This window comes from Humulus lupulus, chromosome 5 (genome assembly GCF_963169125.1).
Source record: "Humulus lupulus chromosome 5, drHumLupu1.1, whole genome shotgun sequence".
Classification (NCBI taxonomy): domain Eukaryota; kingdom Viridiplantae; phylum Streptophyta; class Magnoliopsida; order Rosales; family Cannabaceae; genus Humulus; species Humulus lupulus.
Window position 1 is genome coordinate 151,739,600 of NC_084797.1, and position 14,240 is coordinate 151,753,839.

Consider the following 14,240-nt stretch of genomic DNA (forward strand, 5'->3'; position numbering starts at 1 on the left):
GTTCAGATAAATTTCGAGGACGAAATTTCTGTAAGGAGGGGATAGTTGTAATGCCCCAAATTTCCTAATAAGGTTTAGGACCTTGATTAGGAGGCTGGGAGGGCCATAATTGATTTATTATGGTATTTATTGAATATATGCATGTTAATGTGAATTATATTACTATATGATGATAAATGCATGCATACGGATGTACTTATAATGATAAGGGCATTCTGGTAATTTGGGCTATTGGGTGCATATTGTAATTTGTGAATGAGATTTCATTATTATGGAGATATATTCGAGCTATGCAGCATGAGATGATCTTAGATTATGAGTTAACGGTTTTATCATAACGGGGTCAATTTTGGGGTAATAGAAATGTTTATTTGGTGATAGATTGGGAATATTTGAGATCAGGGTGAAATTCTGGAAGTTTTGACTATAGTGTCCCCGGGGGTGTTTTCGGGAGCCCGAGCACTAGGTTTTATTTGAGGTTACTTAAGCTTGAAGTAGTTTGACGATAAGAACGTACGTTAGAAACTTCTCGTTCTCTCTCAAAACAGTCTGTTTTACCGTTTGAGCCTTTTTGAGGAAATCTTGAGTTCTAGGAGTCGGAATCAAGCGAGGGTCGAGGTATAGCGATCCTAGGAAAGATTAGAAGCTTCTTAACCGAAGGATTTGACGAGAAACAACCCAATCGAAGGTAATCTAATTTTGAAGTTTTAAGTTTTTAAGCTTAGAATTGGACTTTGTTAATTGTTGAGTTTTTGGTTGGTTTGAGCTTTGGGTTTTGAGGGCTTTGGAGTATTGGGAAGCTTGGGAACTTTGATTTGATGATTGGGGAATGTTTGGGTATGTTTCTGGAAGATTTGGAGTGTTTAAAACGCGTTTGGGAATGGCCCAGGGTTGGGGGCCGCGACCCTGTTATTGAGCGCCGCGGCCCTTGTTCGAAGAAGCAGGTGTCAGGAAATTGGCCTTGCTGGGCGCCGCGGCCTGGGCCGCAGCCCTAGCCTTAGAGAACCCTGGGGGCCGCAGCCCAAGGTGCTAGGGCCACAGCCCTTGCCCTGTTTCCACCCCGTTTGCTCGTTTTGACCCCGGGAACTTAGCTATGGGTCTCGGGAGTGTCCCTACTACTTGGATTAGTTTGGATTGATCTCTTGGGGGCTAGATATTGGTGTGGGACCTTTGATTATCATGTTATTAATGGTGTTCCATATATAGTTATGATTAGGTAACCGCTAAGGGCTTAAAGGTTGATCGTTCTCAAGGATCGTTCTTATATTGGTACTAGCTCGAATCTGAGGTAAGAAAACTGCACTCTGTGTATATGTGACATGTGTGGTTATCATTGAAGCATGTTGGTTGATTATTGAGTATGACATGCATGGTTATTATTGATGCATGTTGGATGTTTAAATGTAAATGTTGATAGCATAATGAATGCTTGGCAATCTTGCCCATTTGCATATGACTGTTGTTGAGGCATGCTGGATGATTAAGTGTGATGCATGTAATGCACGAGAAACATGTGATTAGGGCATGCCATGAATGATGAATATGAGATTGGCCAGAGCTTGAGTCTCTGAGTTTGTGCATGATCATGATTATGCTAGAAATTGTTTAGTAAGCATGCTGAATGCCCTATTCTTGGATAACTGGCATATGATACATATTGATAGCATTGCTTACTTGTGTATGGTACTGACTAATTAGTCAGAATCGACAAAAGTGTTAGTGTTAACTGTGAAGCTGTGACTCACTAGTCAGGTTCGGCAGTGATACTGGACACAGGTCAGGTAGCGCTGACTTATTTGTCAGAACGGCCTTAGCGTGAATCACGCAAGCCAACAAAGATTAGATCTAATCGACTACTAGCATTGAATGACTCAAGGAGCATTAATGCATGACCGACCCTGAGGGTCGATGAATGAAAAAGGAGAGCTTGGAGGCTGGTGGCTTACCTAACAGCCACTCTCCCGCTAGAAAAGAGAGCTTGGAGGCTAGTGGCTTACCTAACAGCCACTCTCCCGCTAGAAAAGAGAGCTTGGAGGCTAGTGGTTTACTTAACAGCCACTCTCCTGCTAGAATCATGTGATGATCACCCATTGGTTTGAAAGCTTTATGTTCATTGTGATTATAATGATAATCATTTGATAATGTTTATGAAAAGTGTTATGTTTTCTTGCTGGGCTTCGGCTCACGGGTGCTATGTGGTGCAGGTAAAGGCAAGAGGAAGCTGGACCATCCTTGAGTTGGAGAGCTTAGGTGATGACGTGTACATATGCAGCTGCTCGACCGCCACGGCCGAGGTTTAAAGTGGAACTAGGGTTGAACCCTGTTTTGCCGCTTAGAACGGCTTGTAGTAAATATTTTCTGTAATAAACTCTGAAATTTATATTTTTGGGATCTCAATGTATATATTAAACGTTCTAGTGAAACGTTACATCATAACCAAAGTGTTTAAACCCTAAACCGCTAATCATACTTAGATCACGTTTTGGCCAAATGACTCGATTAGCGAGTTGAGCACTGTTTACAAGGCACACCGTAACGGTCCTAGGAGTTGGGGCGTTACAACTCCCATCATAAAATATCTCGAATAAGGATTGTTACCAGCAGATAGGAATAAGGCAAGGACACTTCAAAGGGAATCAGCTTAGTTTATCTTATTTTATGGAATCTTATATAGACAGGGATACTCAATGCCTTTATTACGATGTATCACCAAGGAAAAGGCTAAGGAATTGATGCAAAAATTACTTGAAGGATTTTGTGGAGATCACACTGGGGGCAAAGATTTTCAAAGAAGATTCTCCAACAAGGGTATTTCTGACCTACAATGTTTGAAGATTCCATGGAATTCATTAAGAAGTGTGATAAGTGCCAACGATTCTCCAAGATACCTCGAGCAACCCCAAATAAGCTCAAATAGATGCAAAGCCCATGGCCATTCACAGTTTAGGGAGTTGACCTAATCGGATCTTTGCCCACAGGAAAATGGAATGTCCAGTATGCAGTAGTTGTTGTCAACTACTTTACTATGTGGATTGAAGTTGAACCACTCGCAATAATCATGACAAAGAAATGATTGGATTTCGTTGTCAAAAACATTGTATGTCGTTATGGTTTGCCAAAAAAGATTATATCAAATAATGGCACACAATTTGACAGTGACCTTTTCACATATTTTTGTGAGTGGCGTGGTATCAACAAGAGCTTTTCATTAGCCACCCACCCACAAGACAACATATAGGTTGAAGCTGTGAACAAAACTCTGAAGGACACACTGAAGAATAGGCTCGAAAAAGCCAAGGGAGAGTCGACACAACAATTACCAAAACTACTCTAGTCATAGAGTACATCTCACGGAACAGTAGTAGGCCATACTCCATTTTCCTTAGCCCATGGGTATGAAGCCATGTTACCCGTTGAATTAGATCCAACATCGTATAGAAGGCTGGCATATGACCAGAGCATGAATAACCAATTATTAATGGAATCTTCAGACTTTGTCAACAAAAGGCGCCAGCAAGCTCAACTATGAGTTGCAGCTTACCAACAAAAGGTCGCTCGATATTTTACTATAAAGTACGTGAAAGAAAGTTTGACATGGGAAATTCGGTACTTACAAGAGTTTTTCTTAAAACTCACGATCAGGCTGCTGGAGTACTCAGACCAAATTTGGAAGGGTCATATCAGATTGAAGAAATCCTTTAACCAGGCACATACAAACTTGCTTGATTAAATGGAGATCTCGTTCCTTGCAATGGCTATGGAGAACACCTACGCAAGTATTATCAATAAACAATTCTTTTTAAAGATTTGACTTGTATTAATTTTACTTTTCTACAAGTTTTTGAACAAGGGCTAGTTAGTTTGATGGCTGGTCATTTATAAGTATAAGATCAATCTTTGATCACTTGTACAGACACGAATCTTGTCCATTTTATTGCAAGAAATAAAAGGAATTGTGCACAGCCAGTTATTCTTGCCAATTATTGTATTTATTAAAATTATTTGCTCATTACGTGTGTTGCTTTTCTAAATTATCATTGATTACTTATAAGTACGCGAGCAGTAATGCTCGTACAAGTATTGGTCATGGCAAGTGACCGAGAACCTTAGACTCCTCGATCACTTGGGGGGCATATAAGATACTAAGTGAGCAAAGCATATCATAAACATATGTAAACACAGGAGCAAATTAAGGGAAAGCATACTACCACACTTAGAATAATTTTCAAAATTTTTAGTAAATTTTGTGAAATAATAATAAAGTGTTATGTTAAGTTCGGTCATACGAATAGATGTTATAATAACAATACTAATGTGAAATCATTATAATATCAAAATGAAATGTCTTAACACCATGAGCAATTTCTGCTCGGATGTAATTAAAAATATTAAAAGGTAAATAAAACTACTTTAGGCAACAAATTGTCTCAACACCACGAACAATCTGTTCAGGTATTTTAATTACATAAACACAAATTTTTACTGTTCAACTGAATGGGGGTCCTGCTGAGGTTGTTGGTCGACTGAAGGTCTGGCTTCTTCCTCAGCACCATCAATGCCCGTCACTAAGGAAATTTAAGGAGAATCCGACGAAATTTGGGCAATTATCTCCTCTTCTAGGCTAGCAACACACTTGGCGAGTTCAGCTTGTTTTATCTGCTAAGGAAGATAGTCAAAATTTTCCTCTGGGTTGTTCTTCCATAACAGGTAAAAGCTAGTGAAGGTGACTCCTCGGAACTTCTCCAGGTTTTGGGAATTTTACTTTTCAAGCAGCTTCACTCGCCCTTTTAGGCAGTTTCCCTCCTTTGTGCTTGCCTCTAGATCCTCTTGAAGCTTGTTTACTTCCTTGTAGGTGGTTTCAGAGGCTTCCTTAAACTTCTCCTTGGCAACAACAACCTTAGTCAGATCTTCTTGGCTTTTCTTCAGCTCCTCGGATAAAACAACAGCTTTGTCTTCAGCTGCCTTAACCTTAGCCTCCAATGCCTGCATCTCCTCAGCATGCTATAAATCAACCTCCTCAGCGCAGCGCCAACCGTTGTTCATGCTCAGAATACACTGGGAATAGTGGGAAGATAAAGTTGTCAGAGCTAATCAAATGAAATGTTGTTCAAATAAAATACAATGCAAAAAAAACTTACACTGAGGACTTCGTTGAACCCACGCATGGACCTGGCTGGGTTTCAATGAAGGGAGACAGGCAAAAGCCTCTTGGCAGCGGCGGTGCTTGGCTAGGTTTCGAAATTCGTCGTTTGTTGAGCAATAAGCATTTCTCAACAATTCTGCTGCCAAAGATCCCCCCATTTGGTCGGTGGAAGCCCTAATGCGAGGAGGAGGGAGAGGTGTAGTTGATCTAGGCCAAGCCCTTCTTCTTTATGGTTCCTCGCTGGGTTCTCCAGAATTTCTTCTGCTCGACTTCTTTTATCTCGCTGGAGCACCTCTAGAGGGGTAGATGTCGAAGGCATCATCAGATTGCATGACTACAAAAACAAAAACAAATGAGCAGATATGTCAAGAAATCATTTTTCATAATAAGGAAACAAAACTAAAAATAAATTCGAAGTAGTATACCCGAACTACAATTACTAGTTGCTACATTATTTAAAGAACTACTGCTACACTCACTATTTGCCTCGAAGAAGTCCAAGCTAAAACTACTGGTCATAAATTTAAAGTTGTTGTCCCTATTAAGTAAATGATGAGGAATGGGCAGTTTATCTATGAGTGAGAAATCTATATACCATTCTCGTCAGAAAATTTGAGTATAGGACCAAAATATTCTGGTAGTTTTTGTTTGCCCCTCCCATGTTTGGAAGGGGTGCTAGCTGGTTGAGTATTGGGGTTGGGCTCTCAAATGGTCACTACCATTGGTCAACGGCTTTGGAGTTGTGACACATCCTACTGCTGCTCAGGGTTTTATTGTGCATTGGTGTCGTCTCCAATGGCACTCCCCACAGTTGATTCCCTCACTTCCTGGTGAGGTTCTAAAAGGTCGATCAGCCTCAAGTTGCTCTCCGTGACCATCTCTTTCACGCTCTTTTCTATGTTTGTCATGCTAGCCAAAGCGGTGGCTCTTATTTTCATTTTTGGAGTGCGGCCCGGTCGATACCATGGACCTAAGTACAACGCAAACTAACTAAGAACAAGGGAAAAATGCAAAGCGACTAGATAAATGTTGACAAAGATTGAATAGTTTATTCCTCCTATGAAGGCCATGTTATCTGCGACCAGGTCGATCGTAAGGATGTACTCTTGGAAGTACCTTCCTACATTGGACTTATAGGTTATGTTATTCAGGAATGTGCGAGTGGATTCCTGGTGGTAGAAATGGAAAAACCTCGTGTTGTTTTGATTGGGGTTGGATTTGAGATCGAATAGATAGTTGATCTCATGAGGGGTAGGCACAGGCCTTTTTTTTATGGTTGTATAGGATATAGAGTATTGAGAGTACACTATATCTGTTGGGAGTTATTTGGAAAGGGGAGACCTCGAAATAATTGGCCAACCCTCAGAAAAATTGTGCAAGGGCAAGATTGCCCCGCTTCTATGTGATACCTCGACCAGGCGTTGTAGGTGCCTCCGGGCATGTTTGCCCTCTGGTTGGGTGTAGGCTTATAGAAAGTAATCCCAGGAAGCCCGTAGTTCTTGGGATACTTGGCCACCATCCTGGTTGATATGACGCATGGAGGGGCGATATACCAGGCTACCTCTGCTCGAGGGCCATCATGTGGATGAGCCTTGGGTTGGATATCTGGTGGTGAAAAAATTAAGGGTTGAGGATTTTTTGAAGGACCCTCGGTATTGGCTGTAGACTAGCTAGTAGGAGAGGCTATAGGCTGGCTAGTAGGAGAGTTGGTGGGTTTTCTTTTTCTATGAGAGATGTGTTTGACAGGATCCATATTCGTTTGGTTCTGTGAATGACTTGTCATAAGGTTTGGGTGTGAGGCCGGAGGCTCTGAAAAAGGCAGAGAAGGTTGTTCTTGATCCTCGAACAGCAAAGCAAGAAGATCATCGTCTATTGGTCTCTCACCTCCTCAGGGTTCATGTATGAATATATGAGAAAAGCAAAGGGGAAGTGAGAATCTACGACCAATAGATAGAAGAAAGAAAAAAGCATGGATAATGCTGCTAGTGTATAAAAGATAAGCTTTTATATGACCAGCAACATCTTGATAAAAACACAATAAACATGCGAGCAGGTTGGAAAAATAGAACAAAAAGTTAATGTGAAAAGTTTTTTCGGAAAAACTTTTCAACTCCGAAAACAGGCGGGAAAAACCCAGTTTTTTCGAAATACTCAAAATCGAATTTTCACTTCGATTTTGGACCTGAAAAAATGTACCTACACCCCGTATTCCTTTCAAGCATTGTTTTGTATGATATATTACCTCAAATCCCTATTCTAGCATAGTTGTTTTATGTATTTTTGCCTAAACCCGATTACCCAAAAATTTCTCAAGAACAATAGAAACCCAGTTATGAAAACTCATGAATCAGAACCAGAATACATGAAAATTGCTACAAAGATAAGAGGATGGGTTCAAAAACTTACTGGAGAATGAATTGTAGAAGAAATTACGAATGTTTTGCTCGGAGTTGCTCGAAGACATCTCGGATCACACTGGAGTCTCAGGGTTTCTTGAAGTTTTCTCTGAGTATTCTTGAAGAGAGAGAAGGTTCAGGTAAAAAATGAAAAAAGGTGAAGAGGCTTATATTTATATTCTCGCGGCAGTAATGGAAAGTAATGATGGGAATAGGGTTTCGATGCATGAGGAATCGTAATAATAGTCAAAACGTTTCTAGGAAACTGTAATTGTCATGATTACTTGCCTTTTCGGAAAAGTAAGTACTGACAGATGTGACGGGTCAGCTGGATTGCTGGTAGAATAAGTTTATTAAATGCTGATCGCATTAAAAAAATTTGGGGGGCAAATGTTTACCCAAAATATTTGCATGATGACGTGGCATGGTCGAGGCGCACGTGGATATCACATGACTTATTATTGTTGGAGAACTGGTCGACCAGCGATCAGGTACTAAAAGGAAAATTAAGTTGCTCAATGGGTGCAAGGAATATGCTAAACAGCAAGGAGGAAGATGTGCTGATATATGCAACTAGGTTTGCTCGTAGGACCAAAGCCAGAATTTAAATACAGTTATGAGTCAGATATTTCTAAGATATTTAACCCTCTTTATATATGTAAATATCATTAATCCTGTTATTATTCAAATATGCTTGTAACAAAACTTGAACATGACCCATAAGCCCATATGTACATCTTGGAGCCTATAAATAGGATTCATGGGATTCATTAAAGGATACACAATAATTTGTATTCAGAGAGAACAATTGCTTTTATACACGACTTTTGTATTTCACTTTGGAGCTTGTGAAACTTAGTGAACCCTAGTTTGCTGATCACAGGTTTCAGAGTTTGCATCAATAAAATCACTAAGTGGATGTATGTTATTACCAATCTCTGGGGTCGAGCTACTTTAAAATCTTTGCGTCGTTTTAGTTCTTGCATTCAACTAATTAATTTTTATTGTTTTAGTGGCTCCGTGTCGTTGACTAAATCGCCAATCAACAAGCTATTTCATAAAATCCTATGTTGAAGGGTACGTATAGACTTCTATTTTTATGAAAAACCGAAGTCTATTATTGTTTTTTAATAACTTATTTTTTTATTACAGATTACATATTTTTTGTTTTATATATTATATATATTATTTTTTACTTTAAATTTATTATTTAGAAATCTATTTTAATTTATTATAAATATTTTTTTTCTTTTAGTAAAATTATTATGATCTAATTCATCGTTAATAAAATTCACCAAATTTGTAACTTATAAAAAGATTCATTTATACTAAACATAGTTTTCATTAAACTAAACAAAGTGTCCATACACATTGACTAATTATAAGTAGTTATACGAACTAAATTTACATACACACAAAAAAGGTTCCTAATAATAGATAAAAGATGTCATTCTTGCTAACCATTCATATTGTGTTGATAGAAGGTCATCGATCTCACTATACTCATTTTTCCCACAAAACTGTAAAATTGTGAGATAAAAATTGATGAGCATAATAATTATTTTATAGTTCATGTTAAACAAAAATATTTTATAAAAATATAAACCTGCTATATTTTTTAGGCCTCCCACCGCATTTGTTGCCCATACAAGACCTGAGATGTATTTTAATACATGGAAACCACATTCATGATTCTTTGGCTGTTTTGGGCATTAAATATTAAAGATCTTTGTAAAGTTCCCAAGTATGGGATTTGAAAAAGCCTTTTGATATGCATTATATTAAGAAAAAAAATGTAAAAATATATTAATTCAAACTTTAAAACATTAAATTGTATGAAACATAGATTTAAAAGTAAAATTTACCTCATCATCAATGCATCAATTTTTGGAGGACGTTCATGTGCTATCAATGGGTCAAGGAATACAACCTTTCCTAATGGCATAACAATCACTAGCATCCAATGTTTAGTAAAATAGTAATTAGGTTAAATTAATTAAATGATTAAATGATATGAAAAGATCTAGTAGTTAAAGTAGTTTATGGTAGTTCCTACCTCACATTCCAAGGAATAAAAAACATATGTCCTAGACTATCCATTATCATCACCCAATTGGCCATAGTATTAGTCGCACACTCCACATCTTGTGCATTGTTAGTACTAAGAAGCTCAGTATCAAAATACTTGAAAAAGACACGTGTATTTTCATAAAGGCTCTCCCACATGCATCATGTCAAGTTTCCCCTAAAAAAAAGACTACAAAAACCTATTAACATTCAATATAAAACTAAACTATTTCACAATTCACAGAGCTGATAAGCAGACTCATGTCAAATTTCTCTTAAATTAAAGATTGAGTTGAAGTTCAAAGGATACCTCATACAAAATTTCCTGGCTGAGCCTCCAATATTATCCAAAGTTGCTACTTGCTATACATCTTCTGATGTGATGAAGATGGACTCGCGACTCAAAAATTATTGGTCAACTAGAATTACTACTACTCCTTTTGTTTCTTTAATTGAACAAAACTCCCTCACAATAAGTCTAAGACTGGTGTGGATGTGATTTATTATATGATCGTTGAATTGTTGGGGTGTTGTTTCAACTTTGTAAGGACCTGACTAATTCAAAGACCTCAGACCTTTAACACTACTAAGACATAACTACTATCTTTTGGATACATACATAAAATAATAAAAATTTATTATTAATACATATAAAATCCAAAATTAAAATAGAATGCGGGATCCCATTGTTCATACATAAAGTATTAAAGAAAACAAAACCTTTATTTAAATGTTCAACGTACAAAGTGCGAAAATTTTAACAACATAATTAAAAAGACTCAAAAATAAATAACGTCATCCTCAATCGATCCCATCGGTTCATTCTTCTAGTTCCTCGCCCAATACACAAGCCAAAGTCGCCTCGGTTTCATCCCGTCTTCCATGTTCATTTTCTTGCACAATCTAAATAAAAAGGAATGAGCCTAATGCCCCATAAAGAAAAACTACAAAAATCATAAAACATAAAACATAAGACATAAAAAAAAAACAAAAAATAGACTTCAATATTAATGGTCATTAAGCCATTATCGTAATATGTGATAAAAACTACTATAGTCATCTTAACTACTATTTTAGAGGTAGGTTTAGACACAACTATAGTCTACGACAACAATAAACTTCTCGGGATTTGCTCTCTAAGCAACCATATTTCTCGACTAAAGACATAAAAAAAAAACATACAAACACATAACACATAGCACGTAAATTCTAACTTATTTTCCTTACCAAATTCGACATATTTGAGACAAGTGCAGGATCAAAAACTCCTAAAACCAAACATTAAAACCATAAGTTTCCTAGAAAAAAGAAAATAAAAAGAAGATCTAAACCATTGGAATAAATACTTACCAAAAACAAAAGTTCAAAGAAGTGGAGTTCCCAACCAAAAGCCATTATAACGAGTTAGGATTTGAATTAAAGAAAAAGAATAAGAAGAATAGAAATAGACTAGATTAGAGGATTAAGAGTACCTTAAATGGCTAGGGCTTTGATCTATACCTCAAACACTGCAATCACACTATAGCTTACTTCCCAGGTGTTTAGAAAAGCTTTGATTTGAAAGCTTTAACCCCAAAACCCTAGGGTTTCTCTCTAGAACAAAAATGGCAGCTTGGAGGCTCGAAGAAGTGTTTGAAAAATGATGCAAATGACTGAGTGAAGGGTCCTATTCATATAGTTCAAGGAGTGAAGCTAACTCCCATTAAAATGAATTAAATTGGCATTTTTCCCTCAAAAAATGCCCAGAACTCGGTCAAAATCGTTCAAGAACAAGTATAAGCTGTTGAGGATTGATTCTTACTTCAGATTTCATAGAATTTCAAAACTGCCTCATGGAGCCGATATATCGCCCCAATAGGCGATATATCACCTGCCTTGTTTTCCCAAGGGTCTGTGGTTTCGTTCATGCAAAGTCGACATGTTTTTTCGTATTAGCATAGGCTTACGCTTACTAAACTACATTTTTGCACGTTTTAAGCACACCAAAAGTTGTGTAAACCACTTTGATGAGATCCTAGCATCTGAGGGATTGTTTTAGACTTCCTATGCTTATCCTTGATTATTTTATTCATCTTAAATCCTTAATAAATATACATGTGACAAATGTCACATTCTTAATTATTTTATTTAAATCTTAGGCTATAACAAATAATATTTATAGGACCAATTACATTAATTAAATCTTATGGTAAAATTAATATTTCTAAACTATAGTCTAAACTTATAAAATTCATAACTAGCTCTACGAGTTTCAAAATAATTTCTGGCTTGAACCAATATCACGAAAATTAAAATACTACAGCATAAGATACTACTATCTAACTAAGAAAAATTCTGAGGCACTACAAACTTCTCCTACATCGATGTGATGTAATGATGCCCTATACTACCATCCTTTCAAACGCTGAATACTTGGTAATTATCAAGAAAAATACCATAATTATGAAAAAGGATCAGTGGGGCCTTAACAAAACATGAAATATGGGCCCATCTATTTAAAAATAAAAGTATATTGTCTTTTATGCAAATTTAAAATAAAATTTTAAAGTCCCACCGTAACGTCCCGAATTTTTTTAAGTCTCAATAATGCGGAAATATAAAAGTTTTCATTTAACAAAATATCTCAAAAACCCGTATAAAGAAACTTTTTAAAGTTGTATGGCTATACTTATTATTTAATACAAACATAGTTTATGAAAAGTAAATTGAACCTTGTCTATGAAAATAAAACAACATTTCCAAAACAAAAAAGCTTCCCAAAAGGTCGGTCCACATGTACATAACAAAGTAAACTCCAGCGCTCACTGCTCTGCTTTGCCCTAGTTCTTACCTACAACAAGGAGCAATTAGGTACGAGAAAATGCTTAGTAAGTTCAACTTTAAAGCAAAAGTATGTAGAGAAGACAAGTGGTCACTGGCCAAGTCACTGACCACTAATAACAATAGCTCAACAAATTAGGGTTCCAGATCCATTAGGACCCTAAGCAATCAATTTCAAGAACGCAAAAGTATCCTCACAAACTTATGGTTATGCTTCATAACCAATGGAAAATTGTTTCAGATAGAAAATCCCAATATATTTCGAGAGCAAATAGATATAATATATCACAATATATTTCGAGACCAACGCTCGAAAATTTTTGACTATTCGGGCGTACCACGCCCTCTAACATATTTTCTAATCAATAGGGGAGAACCGAGTCTCAACACTAAGATCTAGCCAATAAATATCCCCATCAAGGGTGATTATCGAGTTACCTAAGGCATCACTACTTATCCAAAAGTAAATCTCTGACAAGGGTAACAATCAAGTTACCTAGGGCATTGCTACTATTCAAGAGCGTAATTGAAGTTACATGGGTTTACAGAGACTTCTATGTTAATCAGTGGTGCTAGCAAGTTGTTTCCCCTAGGGTGTTCAACCTCACTCAAACTTGGCGACCCCTAGTATCTCTAGGCACTCTCACTGAATGGCCAATATTTATGCCTGCTATTCGGGAATAACTTATCAAATTACCTTCTCGGATTCTAACCATTTAATGATTAAGTAAGAATGAGGGCCCTTAGGTCCCATTGCTTTTGGCGCCCCTAGGTTTAAACCAGCAATCCTCACCTCTTGGGCACTCTTCGTGGTAGTGAACCAGACATAATAAAATCAAACAAGCAGTGTGATGGGGATCAGTTGTCTAGGATATGACGGATATCTACCAGTCATATTTTCTTAATCAGCACCTACTAGACTAATGTCTCTATATAAACTTTCTACTGCAATGTATATATGTTCATGAGTCTCTATACTAACATACATTACACTAGTCGTTTCATGTTGTTGCCATACAATAGAAGTTGACTTATTTGGAGTCCTTAGCTCATAGCAGGATTTCACCCTTCAACGTACAGTCCAGTTATTTTTAGCCAATACTGTAATTTTCCATACAGTATACTCGGATTAATTATGGCACTCATAATTCATTAATATTATTTTGAGCAGTTTGGTAATTTTCAAAATCATTTGTAAGGATTAAAGATCCTTATTTGGTGTTAAACCCATTCAAGAAATTCATACGCAAAAATTTGAGTCTAGGCCCTAAGTCTCGGGGAGACCTATCCTATGGTCTCGATACCTAGGCTTGGGTATCACAATAGTATTTCCCATATTCTGCTAAAAATCTAATTCTTTAAAAGTTCTGCTATTAACCCGAACTTTCAACAAGTCGGTTAAATATATAAAAGATTTTAGCTGGTATTATATCCAGAAAATACTAATAAAATTGCTCAATTATTTTTCAAGAAAATAATCTCTTAATTTTTCCTTATATTTTTCTTAAGGTTTTAATCTCTAAAAGTCATTTTAAGAAAATAGCCTAATTTTAACTTAATTAGGAAAATCATTAATAATTGCATATCTTGACTAGTTAATTCTCCAAAGTCATTTAATCATGTTTACTTACTAAAAATAATTTACTTAATTATTTTCTCAAAATATAGGGTTTTAAACCCACTTTTAATTTATTAAATTTATTAATAAATTAAATATTTTATTTTTGAAAGAATAAAAATAATTCTCACTAAGTGTGAAAACATCATTTTTCACATTTTTAACTACATACTTTGCTAAATCATAAATTGAAATT